Source organism: Bombus huntii, chromosome 17 (assembly GCF_024542735.1).
Source record: "Bombus huntii isolate Logan2020A chromosome 17, iyBomHunt1.1, whole genome shotgun sequence".
NCBI lineage: Eukaryota > Metazoa > Arthropoda > Insecta > Hymenoptera > Apidae > Bombus > Bombus huntii.
This window is the reverse complement of record NC_066254.1, coordinates 4,329,181-4,342,438: the sequence shown is the minus strand read 5'-3', so window position 1 is coordinate 4,342,438 and position 13,258 is coordinate 4,329,181. Positions and strand designations below refer to the sequence as shown.

The following is a 13,258-nucleotide window of genomic DNA, read 5'->3' as shown; positions in this document are numbered from 1 at the left end:
CCGTATAACAGATTCTTTTGATGCAAATGAGGCTGCTAGTATGTATTTGCAATGAAATTGTCGTATTTTCTATGTACATCGTGTGTGCGTTATGAACGTGTGACTATTACTAAATTCCTTCAATCGTTGATAATTTCATGATGCATTCCATAATCCGGAATATCAAAATTGAATATTTTAATATGGAAATTAATTTCGCAGATACTAATCGCTATAATTTATATTTCGATATTGGAAGTTTAACCAACTTATTGTTAGTTAGTACATAATTCATGTTCTGCGAGCCACATTTTCGATTATATTTTACGTTAATCTGCGCTTAAATTAATTTATATTGTATTTACACGTTAAATTAATTAAGCATACTTATCGAGTTAACGAAAATTGACTTTTCTCTGTACGTATTGTATTTTAAATAGATAAACAATGCGTGTGTATGTGTAAAGTATGTTCTATTAATATAAAAAATAATAAATCTTGTTAATATCGTAAAATATTCTTCCATTGTGTTGTGAAACAATGAAAGACATTTTCTACATTTTCTTATAAACGAATGTCGTCTTTCTTTGTTTTGCAATCTCGTTTTCCTCGACGCTGTATTGCATTCAAGAAATAGGAACGTTGTCGCTACAGAATTTTGTAAAGTCTACGAAATGGAACAGACAAGAGAAGCATCTCGGATCACTTGTATAATTTCCTCGAATTAAATCCGCTGAAAGAGTCGCGTGACTTATCAAATACTCTAAAATCGCTCGACTTTCTCGAAATCTTCTGGACACCTCGAGATTTGTTTTCTTAGATCGTCCGCTAAATTAAACTATAAGAGTTCCTATTTCAAAAATTTCATCCGAAATTTCAACTTAACAAACGAAAGAATGTAAAAAGTAATCTCACCGAGCGAGGATATCCGTCGTCTCAGTGATAGTCTGCTAATTGGGAGTTACCAGCGACGATAGCCACGCACACACAACCGCCACCGGTGTCACCGGTCTAAACGCAGAATCACGTTCATGTTCTCCGTTCTTCCCGGTATCCACTTGCCTCTTTACGCCCGAAAACTCCAAACTCCGATTCCACTAATCCTAGACAGAGCCACGCGTCGCCTGTGCGCTCGCTGGCCGACGACGAATCCACGATCGCCTCGACAGCATCACACGATTGCCGCTCGTGCTTTTCTCGTCCCGTCAACGGACGACCCTCTTCTCGCGAACCACGTTAAAAGGAAACGCCGCCGACATGCCACGAGTACGTCGCAAGAAACGCGATGTTCGACGGAATTCACCACACGTACGTCCCTCTTATTTCCCTCTTATTCTCTTTCTTCTCCCTTCTTCCTCCTTCTGCTTATTTTCAACGTTGACTAATCCTGTCGCGTTGAAGGAACACGCCGTGCAGCCAGACTCTTTAAGGGACAGCAGCCGTGCAACAAGTGTCTCGGGTCACGGCACTCGTGTCACGTGCTTGCCTTCTTCGACGAGCTGCTGCTGCTGCTGCTGCTGCTGCTGCCAACCACTCGATGCTCCCCTTCGTCCTTTGCTCTCTTCGCAACGATCACGATGCTTAACTTCCGTCAAAGCGCTGTATAGCGCGATGGTACCTGAAAATGGTGCGGATGAATCAGGTTAGAGCACGACAATTCGCTGACGATGATCGAGCCGAGCGGCAGTAGGTTCGTGGTTGTGCTTGGAAATTTAGCGATCGGTGTTTGTCGAACGTGGGTTTTGGCCAGCAGAGTGAAAGGCAGGGAGAATGAAATGCAAATTATCTATGCATGTATATGTAGCTGTAGACGGCGACGAAAGTATCGATGTAAAAGTGTCGAGTAAATACGTATCAATGAAGTTTTTTTTAAATACGGCTCGTTTATAAGGTATAAATATTAACTTTTATTATTTACTAAATAATCTATGCACTATAAGGATATAGGTAATATGCTACCGATAATGTACTATAAGGACAGAAATAAATGGACAGGTAGTGGAAGTAGATGTCAATACAGTTTATGTGCTACATAATTTATGTGCTATGTACTGTGCCATATATAAAAGTGAAGTATATGATACTGGTACTAGTTCGATTAAACTTCATTCATATCTACTTTCGCTACCTGGCCGTTTATTTTTGTCGATTGTATAGAATTATGCATATACATACATATATATATGTGTCGTGTATACAAGGCGGAAGAACGTAAAGCACTTCTATTGTCTCTTTCATACGATGCAAAAGGTTTTTCGAAAGAGGAGTTAAATCGCCTACTAAAAGCTAATCATCTTCCGACAGAAATAGATTGATAACCGAACCAAGACGTATAGATTAATGTATTGGAAGATGTATGGTTCGATAGAAGAAAATAAAGTTGACGTTTGCGTTTATACCTGTACCACGGTCGTGGCAGAATCTTCGTGCACAGGGAAAATCAGCAGCAGCTTTGCATTGACGTACTTCGTTAAGTAGAAACGAAATTAAAGCACGCACACACACACACACACACACGAAAGAGGGAAAAGGAACAAACAAAACGGGAAACGTAAAAAAGAAAAGGGAAAGAAGAAACTTGAACATTTGTACATTCAATTGCATCACGTCGCACGCCATTCAACTAACTCACTGCGCAGTGTTATCACGCTAAACGTCGCTCATAGAATACAATAGCCGATCGCGCCAAATTCAAACGGCATTCGATCACAAACTGCAAAAGTGTTACTCACTAGCCAGATGGAAAGCTAGCTATTGAAAACCTAAACTGGACATAAACAATTTTTCAATGCGTTTCTTAATGCTAAAAGAAAGCAAAGTAAATGACGAGACTGTAGGAACTCCATTGCAAGAATTATGGAATAATAAAATCGCACAATGGCTCGAGAAGGTTCGTTGTGGAAATTGTTTCGATCAAATACCATTTATGATATTTCGAAGAAGCTGGGTGCGATTAAAATTTTACGTTTGAAGGGGAAACATTTCACATTCACCGATAAAACGTTTTACAGGAAGATTCATCGTCCCTTGCATCAATTGTTAACTATTCGCCTCTAAATAGAAAACAGAATAGACAGGCAAACACTGGACGACGTAAATCTACCAACAATTATTAACCGCGCTGTTCACAAATTTACCCTGTTCCTTCGCTCTCCAAGCTAATGCATCACACGTGGCTCGTTTAGAGGCGGCTAATATATCTTGTTCATAATTTGTGGCAGCAAATTTACGTGGTCGGGTCTTGCGAAGTCACGCTAATAGGACCCGCCGTTTCAGAATCGGATACTCGACGCTGATGAGCGAGTAATGAGTCGAGGATTAGAAGAAGCCTCGAGAAAATGGCTAATATCAATTATCCGTTGCCCCGATCGGACAGGAGGAAGGCTCGTGTGTCAGGACCATTCCGAGCAACGGTTAGCGAATCGACTCGGCTGAGTGAGTCGTGTGATTTGATATTAACAAAACAAGGGTTTCGGTTACGCTCGTTTAGAGGCAACGCTCTGCTGGGGTACGGTGAATTCTAGAGTTACCTCCGGACGCATTAATAAGCCGATCGATTAACTCTGCCTTCGAATTCGCCAGTATCTGCTCTCCGTGGACCAATTTCCATCAAACTGCATCGACATCGCGCACCGGTTAGCTTCAAGTTCTCTCGTAAAATTTCCAACTGTTTCCAAGAGCGCGAAATAGTACGAGTGTGTCTATCTTTTTCTTGGGGAGCGAAGGAATACGAAGATCACGATAGGTACGTTTTTGTCGAGTTCCTGATTTTTGTATCACTTTATGGTCAAATTATGGGACAGGAGAATTTTTGAAGCAGATGGGAAAACACGTGTTTAGCTTTGAAGTCGTTTTAAATGAAAAACGATAGAGGAACATTAAAAAAACGTTGCAAAGAAGGTATTACAGTGCAAAAGATCTTTTCTATGTATGTATTTATTATTTCTAAACGTATGCATTAGTTTATGCGTTGCGTATAATATGTACATTGCTATACATAGATATTGTGATATTTTTGTTCTTTTAAAAAATCTTTAATCCTAGACAGTTAACACGACTGTGTTTCTTCTTATGTTCGGTGTTACTTCCATTTTCTTTTTATCGTGCGACGTTTACTAGATAGATTCAAGAAGTTTAATCAAGCGTTGCATAAAATGCTCGAGGCTGCATAGAAATCGTACAAAGCATTTTTATAAATCCTGCGATTTGACTCGTAAAAGATTCTCCGTCGATATTTCCACACAGTGCTTTCGTCTCGTGAATAATACAAAATTTTCAATCACGCGACGAGATTGCCGAGTCGTCTTTCACAGATAGTCAGAATTTCGTTACATATTCCGTCGAATTTCATTCCGTTGAGTGCAACACCCTCCAGACACCACTTTCAACGCCAACAAGTTGTTTTCTCGACTTACATCTACATTATGTCGTTACACCTTTTTCCCTATCCAGTTTCCTGCATTCGTCCATGCGCATGACAAATCGTGGTCAACAAGTTACTGAATACGTTTCGTGAAACGCGAGACAAAACGAAAAATTCGGCACACGAGACAAAAGGATAACTTTAAACGGAGAATATTACTCGCAACGTTCTACAAAAATAATAAAACGAAGAGTGGAGGAAGAGGGGAAGAAAAGAAGTGCTTGAAGTAATAAGAAATCAAAAATACGAAACGGCCCAAGCAACGTAGACCTGCATAATTATTTAACTTAATTTAATTTAACGTAATTATTTGTTATAATTTATTGAAAGTACCGAGGACACTCATATCATATATTGCACATTGATCGTTGTATCGTACTCTCGTGTGTGTAAAATTTTGTGAAACTTTACGCGGTTTAATGCAGTTTAAGGATGTCTATCTTGTTACGCTTCTGATATTCGTCGTTTCTATGATCGCTAAATCCACGAAAGATCTACAATCGTCTAAATCCTGTTGCTACGCTACACGCGTAGATTCATCTTCGTCTCACACGCAAATTCGTTCATTATTTTTGCCTTTACGTTTCTCCCTTCAGTCCGCGCGATTCGCCGATCAAAATAACGTTCTTGAAAGTGGAAGTAGAAAATACCAAAATGTGTGTACATTTCACGAACGAAAATCATTGTGGGGACGATCGTTGCCGGCACCGAAGATCGCGGACACAGAGGAGAGAGAATGGACAAGCACAGTGAACACCAGGGACATTCAGCTGTCGCGTTCAGTTGGCTTGACGTATTATTTCCACCTATTATTCTCGCGTTGCGTATAAAAAGGGCACTGACAGTAGCGACGACACTCGACAATCGTGATACGGGCAAAAGCCCCAGCCGACGATATATCGAATTATTCCGCGGACAAAGAGCGGCGAATATCTCGACGTAGATAGCGGAAAAGCGTCGACAATCGCGACCGCTTTTGTCCGAGTTATTTCTTCGCGAGATAACCGGATATTCTCAATCTGTTTCGAACCGAAGGAACCAGATATGTATCGTTTATCGTAGGTGACTTGGACAAGGAAATTCCTCGGATTCAAAATACCAAGAGTACCATAAATACCAAGTGATTTATCTTAACAGAGAGTTACGTACACACACGTTTATATGAACCGTATAAATGAAAACTATTTTGAGATTATTGGGCTTCTATTAATAGGAATATTCGTGTTGGAATTGAAAGTAAAGACGATGGTGCTTTCATCTGGTTCGTTTCTTCGACGCGTTCCAAGGCTACGCGGATATCCATATTTCTAAAGTTTACGAATCGTTTGAAGATATTTTACACCGATTTCTCGTGGAGAAAAATTCGTCGAGAAGCTGCTTAGCCCACATTCACGTTAAAAACGTTTAGAAACGGCTCGTTTCTCAGATACATATTTCTCGAGAAAGATAACAGGGAAAACGGTAGAGTCAATAATTGGAATGTAAATTTCGCGAACCGGCCACGAAGGAGCTTCGTGTAACGTGCGTACTGCCCGTGATCGATCCATTGGCGATGGATACGAAGCAATAGACGTTCAAGGTACAACGTTCCAATGTTTCGGAACGCGCTGATTGTAAATGACTGAACAGCGACAAGGGATCGCGCTTCCGTTTCTCGCTTGTCGATAAATGCGTTCGTATTATCGCCGGATGATTGAGACGAACTCGGCCGTTGCCCATTCGGTTTCGCCGAATTAAGCGCAACATTATCGGATAAATTTCTAAGTATGTGCTGTGTTATACGTGCGTACGTACGCGGAAGCGACATAACGAGGTCGTAAAATCGGTCGGGCGTTCAGATTTACATGTTTTAAGAGCGAAACGCGCACAAGTTGACACACTTTGGGGAACACGAGGAGCCAAAAAATACGCGAAACAGCAGGAGGCGAAAAGAAACTGCTTCAACAACGTAGAAACGAAATGATGCGATCGATTTAAATCGTCAACTCGGCAAACTTTGGTAGATAGCGACCGATAACTTGCGATAGAATCCCGCTTGTCTGTACAATGTACAATTTAAGTGACCAATTTAAAGTGACAAGGCATCGACCGACGTGTCGTGAGACTCTTGCAATTGCCTGGAATCTGTACGGCGACGAATTCGAATCGCTTCGAACCTAATTCGAGTCTTAAAACTCGATCAATTTTGAATCTTAATACGTCTAGTATGTTCAAAATGTACATAAAATAGACGAGAGGAATAATATCTGTTTAGGAACCAATTTATCATCCATTTGGCAAAGTTCATGAAAGTATGGAATTTTCTGGGTTGGCAACTAAGGAAATGCGGATTTTTTCAATACCAATTAATGACAAAATCCATTAAAATCTCTCGAGTCTCGATCGTCTTGCGAGTTTCGGTGCGGGATATTCGAATATTCTTGGCTCGAGAGTGTGGGAGTAGAAATGAGAGTTTGAAAGTAGAATCCCAATCGAGCTCGGGGTAATACGTGTAGGCGGCTATACCGTGCTCGCCATTACTCACGATTACGTCGTAACGAATATCATATATCGCGTATTAGAGTGATTTTAATACTTTAGTTTCGTTGAAGTTCGTTCGTTAGAAATTCTCCAAATTGTACCTTAGAAATGAACACGTTGCCTGTAGGAGAGCACGATGTCTGACTATGTAGGTACTTGTTCTACTTGATTCCATGTTGTCGCGTCATGACTAGTAACGAGAAAGGAATAAGGAAACGAATTTTCGATGGACCCGATTTGAAAGAGAAAATTGTTAGTCATACTCTATTTAACGAAGAAAATTATTAATTACTCTGGTCGGCGATGTAAATGTAGCTTATCTTTCGACGAAACGAATACTTTTGAAACGTAGAAGCATCGAGGGAAGACAAAAATACGAGTTTTATTACCTTTTCTATTCCTAACGTGGCAAACGAGATACTGCGGAACATCCCTCTACGTAAAGCATTATTTATCGACTACCGTTGCTACTACGTGACAGTTTCGAGCACGCTAAATTATTAGTCTTAAATAACGCGTGCATTGGATTCTGGCGGCTCGTAAAATTAATTTACGCCACACAGTAATTCTGTTGTGTGCGCTCTGAATACCCCAACTTAATCTAACGTGATTCACGATCGTGCATCTGTATTACTCGTCTTTAAATGTCACGGCTTCCAGGACGCGACGCGAGCACAAAGAGACTACCGCTTCCGAGTAATCTACCGAGTGTCTAAATGAATAGCTGTCTACATTATTTCTAGTACAGCATCCGAACTTCAGAGTATTCGGCGCTGGAATGACACCTCTTAGGCTCTTTTTTGACACTCTGACGACTGCGCGTTTTGGCGTACATCTTCGCTGCCAACCACTGCCACTTTTCGTTCTGCTATTATCCGATCAAGATACGTTCGAATCCATCATCGTCGTCCAATCCTTCTCGTATCATCTTCCTTTATTTTCTACGCTTTTGTACGCTATACGGATTTACTTATTTATTTTCTGACTGTTCCACACAGTTGCAAACGTCATTTCCTGATCGTTCATACTCGTAGATGTCCGGTCTTTTCAGTGGCCGACTCCCTAAAAATTCCAACTGTTGATAAACGAACGATACGACGTTCGACAACGTTCTGTTGTAAAATTGCAACCGCGTATAACATGCAACGATGTTCTATTGTAAAGTTGTCGTCACGTACAATATTTAACAATGTTCCAAATGAAAATTACGTCAGCAGATAGAATGTATCTGTGAATGGAACCTGTATCGAAATATAGAGTTCTTTTGTCATGAAATGATTACTCTGTACCGTAGATACACGGATGCGTGATTTTCGTTCATTTTTGTTCGGCTACGTTAGGAACAAAGGATTGTTTTAAACTCTTTTCATGGAGAAAATGTAGTGGCTCCTGCGGCATGGAGAGCTGCCAAGGACCATTTAATTAGGAATTTAATCGAACTTGGGCAGCGCTGCGCTGCAAGCACGTTGTTTAACGATAAGCTCTCATCTGTTTACGAAAACCCCTGATATTTACGCTGCGTCAGTTAATTCAATGAAAATACGTAAAATATGAGCCCACTGTATACATATTATCTACGCTTGTTCATCGCCTCGTAATTCTCCAAAAAACCTGATATTTTTGCTGATAAACTGTTGGACTAAAAGTTTTACTGTCAAACTATAGACCAAGAACTGTATAATTCTCATTAAGGAACACGAGAAACCGATTACTTCCCTAACGACAGCAGTCTGAATCAAAGTAATAGCCTGTGTAAAATATTCTCGTTCGTTTCTCAAGCTATAGAAAATTATCTGTTCGCGCGCTCTTTGCGTACAGTAGGCCAAAAATGTGGCAGTACTAAGTTTCATGTTAAAATTAATTCATTGTCCCATGAAAGCAATTTTTCACGCAATAGCGTGCATACGTATAAATAAGGACGTTTCGTTCGCACAACTCGCGTGAAATATTACGCCAATTAAGTGCGCTTATTATTTTCTCCCGAATTCTATGCGCTCGCATTAAAAGTTGAACGATCGAACACAGAAAGCATCGATTAACGAGACAATTTCCAGTGACCGAGACACGAAAGCAAAGGCTACTTTTTCACGGTAAATCATCCGGCTCTCTGGACGCGATTCGTACTCGTTTAAAAACGTCAATGGTTGAAACCATCTCTCCACCCTGTTTGTAACGCAGTTTTGCTCGTTGCTGCTTTGAGGTAAAGTAGCCGAAACAGCAATTCCACGGTCGAGCCGTGACGGCGGAGAAAAAATTGCAGCGCAGGCGAGTTTCTTCGGGCTAATGCGACCAATAAAAGTATCGCGTAAACACGGCCTTACACGGCTGCGCGATATTTTGCATTGGCTGTTTTACGACTGGCACCGATGTAAGTATAAACATCGATAAAACATCGATAAAACGTCGATAAAACGTCGCGACGTATTCAGCCGGAGTCACCGAGCGTAATGCTCGCAGGATATCTCAGCTAATGGAAGATCGCAACGATAACCCAATCCGAATGCAACGCGATGCGATTTAATGAGCCGCCATTTATACACGGATACGGAAGTTCCGGAGGAAAGTTGAATTTATGAAGCTCGTTGCTGGTAATTCCGAAATGTATGGAAATGTATGAAAATAAATGTAAAACGTAGTAGAATGCTGTAGCGTGAAACGACATAACAGACGATCGTCCGATCGACGATAAGCGTAGGTTGGTTATGACGAGTCCACGATAATTTCCAAGTTACGCCAAACACATGGTAAATCGTACCGTTGTGCCGCGATTTTCCAGCAAAGATAGGGTCGCAAGGTGCGCGACACGACCAACGGTCTGGCTGTAGGCGTCTTGTCGTGCAAATGGAAATCGAAACGAACTTGTCGAGCGATCTTTTGAATCTTCCCCATCGCTGCAAAAGATACGCGGCAATTGAGGCTACGTAGCCTGTTAATTATCCTCAAAGCCTTGATACCTTCTATGTGAGAGACGAACGTTCGTCAGCGACTATACCCTGTTCCCTAATTCTTTCCAATCGTACACTTACGCTCGCACGAGTAATCGCAAGACGAGAACCTTTCGACAAGATCGTTCGTCTACGAACATGCAGCGTTCGCTGGAAATACCGCAAATACTAGATCCCGTAGCATCCATCTCCTTAACTAGACGCGAGCGTTTCAGCTGAAATCTCGTCGAACGATGACAAAGGACTCAACGAACCTATCGTCATTGATTGGAAGCGGGAATCTCGGTCGAACGCGTTTCGAAACAGATTCCCCAGGTGTTCCGGCCGTCGAGGATCACTCTTCATCGTCACAAATATAATCACCGCTCCCTGTGGCACAGTTATATATGTACGCGCGCCTTGTTACACGCCGGCGCTATCAAATATGAAGCTATTCGGAGGTGGCGTTTCAACACCGTCCAAGTCTGCCCATGGGGGACCATATACACACCCGTGCGCCAGCTACACCACTACTGGCCTGTTTCACGTATTTAACCGACCAGATTATAATTCGGCAGTAGCAGCGTTTCGCCGTTTACGGCTAAGAGCCATCCATTTCGCGCCACTTCGCGAAACCTCGTCCTACCACTTTATATCAAAGTTACGAGCTCGCAGCCCGGTTGAATACGTCACGCGGAATGTTTCCAGCGTTCGCCGTATCGCGCATCGAGGACTATCAATGGATTAGAGGCAATAAAGTCCGCTGAAATACGTAGCCATTCGATCAGCTCTAATTAAACCGGCATATTAGAAGGAAATTGCGGTACGTTTTGAGGCGTGCCCAGCGACGGATCGATCCACGAATTGAAAAGGCTGTAAAGGTATACGATACGATACGATACGATACGACGCTTCCGGACTAGGTAAATCGGATGGACCGAGTGAATCGTGGTTTAGCTCTGGTTCCCTCTTTCTGTCTTCTCTTACTTTTTCCTTTTTCTTTTCCTGCTCCTTGGAAACTGCTTTCGCGGAACGCATTGAAACCGATGGAAAGTTATATGCAGCTGATAGTCGCACGATTATCGCAACTAGAACGTTTAATGTCTATCCGTCTTAAAAGACAAGTGTGCGAACGACTTCGTATGAACGAAAAGTTGACGCAAATAGACGTCGTTGTGATTCGCAACGAAATTGGGGTATTTGCAAAGTGGAATTCTCCAACACGGAGATACGTACCCAACTCTCGTCCAGTAACATTGTTTAAGGCATTTAGCGACGCCAGTGATGCGTCAAGATTTCCTCGAAACTTGCCGAAACTACGTGTTCCAGTGGGAATTTCCACGTTCGCTTCAACAGTCTATGTTCTATTAGTTTCTAGTCTATGCTCTATTAAGTATTTCGAAACTGTATCCTATTAAACAGCTCGACTTTACGCTCTATTAAATACGATCTCTTAATTCGGTCTAAGCTATTTCGTAGAGACGATAAGCAGGGTGGCCCGTAATTCACGGTACGAAAGGGATCAAGCAGCGGATTCTATGGCTGAAAATAGGACGAAAACGACTTGGTCGTCGCAATTGCATTTTCGGGAAAAATCGACGACTTACAAACTACATATGTACGTGAATTCGACCAATTTCCAGCTGGATATCGATCGATAGTTGACTATTTAATTAACAATTGTTCTATATGCTGAAATAAATTGAAAACGAAGAACGAAATTTCGTCGCACGAAGCCTCGTTCCGGAGAAACTAAAATTTCAAGAAAATTGGAATTAACTTAACTTTCTTGATACTCGTATACGTTTTTACACACTCCATTCTCATTTTTCTACTTTAAACTTCCATCTTTCATCGCGCTTGTAGATCGAAGAAATCTTTGCATCGTTCGCTCGTTTTCAATCGTTCGAAACACTCTGATGATCGTTGCACCTTGTAACACAAATATCTACCATTATGCAGGCAGCGATATATCGGAAATGGATATGTTACGACGTTCATAAACCAAAGGGGCAACGAACGAACCTGAATAACTAATTAGGGTATCGTCATCGCCTGTTCAATAGCAATTGCTGTATAATCCTGACGTCAGCACGTAGACCACAGGTCTCGGATGTGGTGCACATTGCTGCTCAGCTACCGTTAATTACTCGAAACCCTGCATTGTAAATTAGTAATCGCCAATCTCACACAACACAGGGCAGACGCAATGAGCGACGAATCCGCGTCCTCTGATTGCACATTCTGTCCGATAAAAGATCGTGGAATGACAGCAAGCACGTATAAAAGATATTCCTGACAGATATTTCTTCTACGCTTAAGTAGAACGTGTTGTAGCATTATTATAACGTATCGTAATAGCAAAGTATAATATATAGAATGTTTCATTTTTATCTCGTCAAACGATGTCGGTATATTTCACGATTAAAAATGGGAGAAATATGTTAGTTAAAAGCGTGTAAAGGTCGTAAACACTTTATTACAAATTTCTAATGAAGATACGAAAATTATTAACGATTGGTTTCTCGTTCGATCGATTGGTTACGTTTAGCGAAGTTCCCGTTCCATGTGTGGTTTGTTCTTGCAAATACAAAATTCACACACACACACATATATATACTAGAAGTTATTCGTTATTTTTTAAATCTAGCAGTTGTTACAAGTTACAGCTCTTTAGTGCAGTTCGGCCAGTGTAATTAAAAGCAAATGTTGCGGAAGGATGATAAACGATTCAAAATGTAGCACATTTTTGGAGCCATATATTTCTTGCAGGCAGTCGCGTGTGCATTTAATAGTTGCGTTGTCTTCTTTTTATAATGAAAATGTATCTTTCTTCCGGATAAATCGAATCCTTTCACCATTTTGCGTAAGAACATCTCGATATTACGAGTAACAGTAGAATGGCCAAAATATGACTGGTAAATAAATGTCTTCGTTGATACTTTGTCCTGCATTAGCGCCATAATGCGAACATCTATCCCTCGAACGTGTGACCTTTTGGCAACTTTTTACGTAAAATAAATAAATTTAAAAAGATACGTCAAGCAACGTCGAACGTGCACGTGACAATCAGCTGCTGTTATTCTTCTCACACAAAGCAGAGACAAAACCTGTATGGACGTTTCAATGCTCGATAAGAAGCACATTCGTGGCTTGGTAACAGTGGGATAATCAGCAGCCGGTGCAGAAGTGTTTCCGCGAAATCAAATGGCGATATTCATGCACGGCCGAAGCCGTGGATGTCGTGAGCGTCGTGCGTGTCGTGGATGTCGCGGCGACGCGTCAAGACGATTGCATCGTTTCCGGTAGGGACCCGGTGAATAATTCGACCAATATTGTCTGGCATTTCGAGCGAGTGTTACGCGACGACGACGACGACGACGAGGACGTCTCTCGAGGCGTCGGCAGAAGC

General features: G+C 41.5%; 1 protein-coding gene across 12 annotated transcripts in view; it reads right to left on the bottom strand.

Annotated features, from left to right (window-relative positions):
* Nucleotides 1–13,258, bottom strand: part of LOC126875225 (cyclic nucleotide-gated cation channel alpha-3-like) — a 217,648-nt gene that overhangs the window by 172,381 nt on the left and 32,009 nt on the right. For 11 of the 12 annotated variants that reach the window (XM_050638030.1, XM_050638022.1, XM_050638024.1 and 8 more), the window contains one exon: nt 895–1,597. The exons of the other annotated variant lie outside the window; for it this stretch is intronic. The gene's annotated coding sequence lies outside the window, so the exon portion shown is untranslated. The remainder of the gene's footprint in view (nt 1–894; nt 1,598–13,258) is intronic. 12 annotated transcript variants of the gene reach the window in all.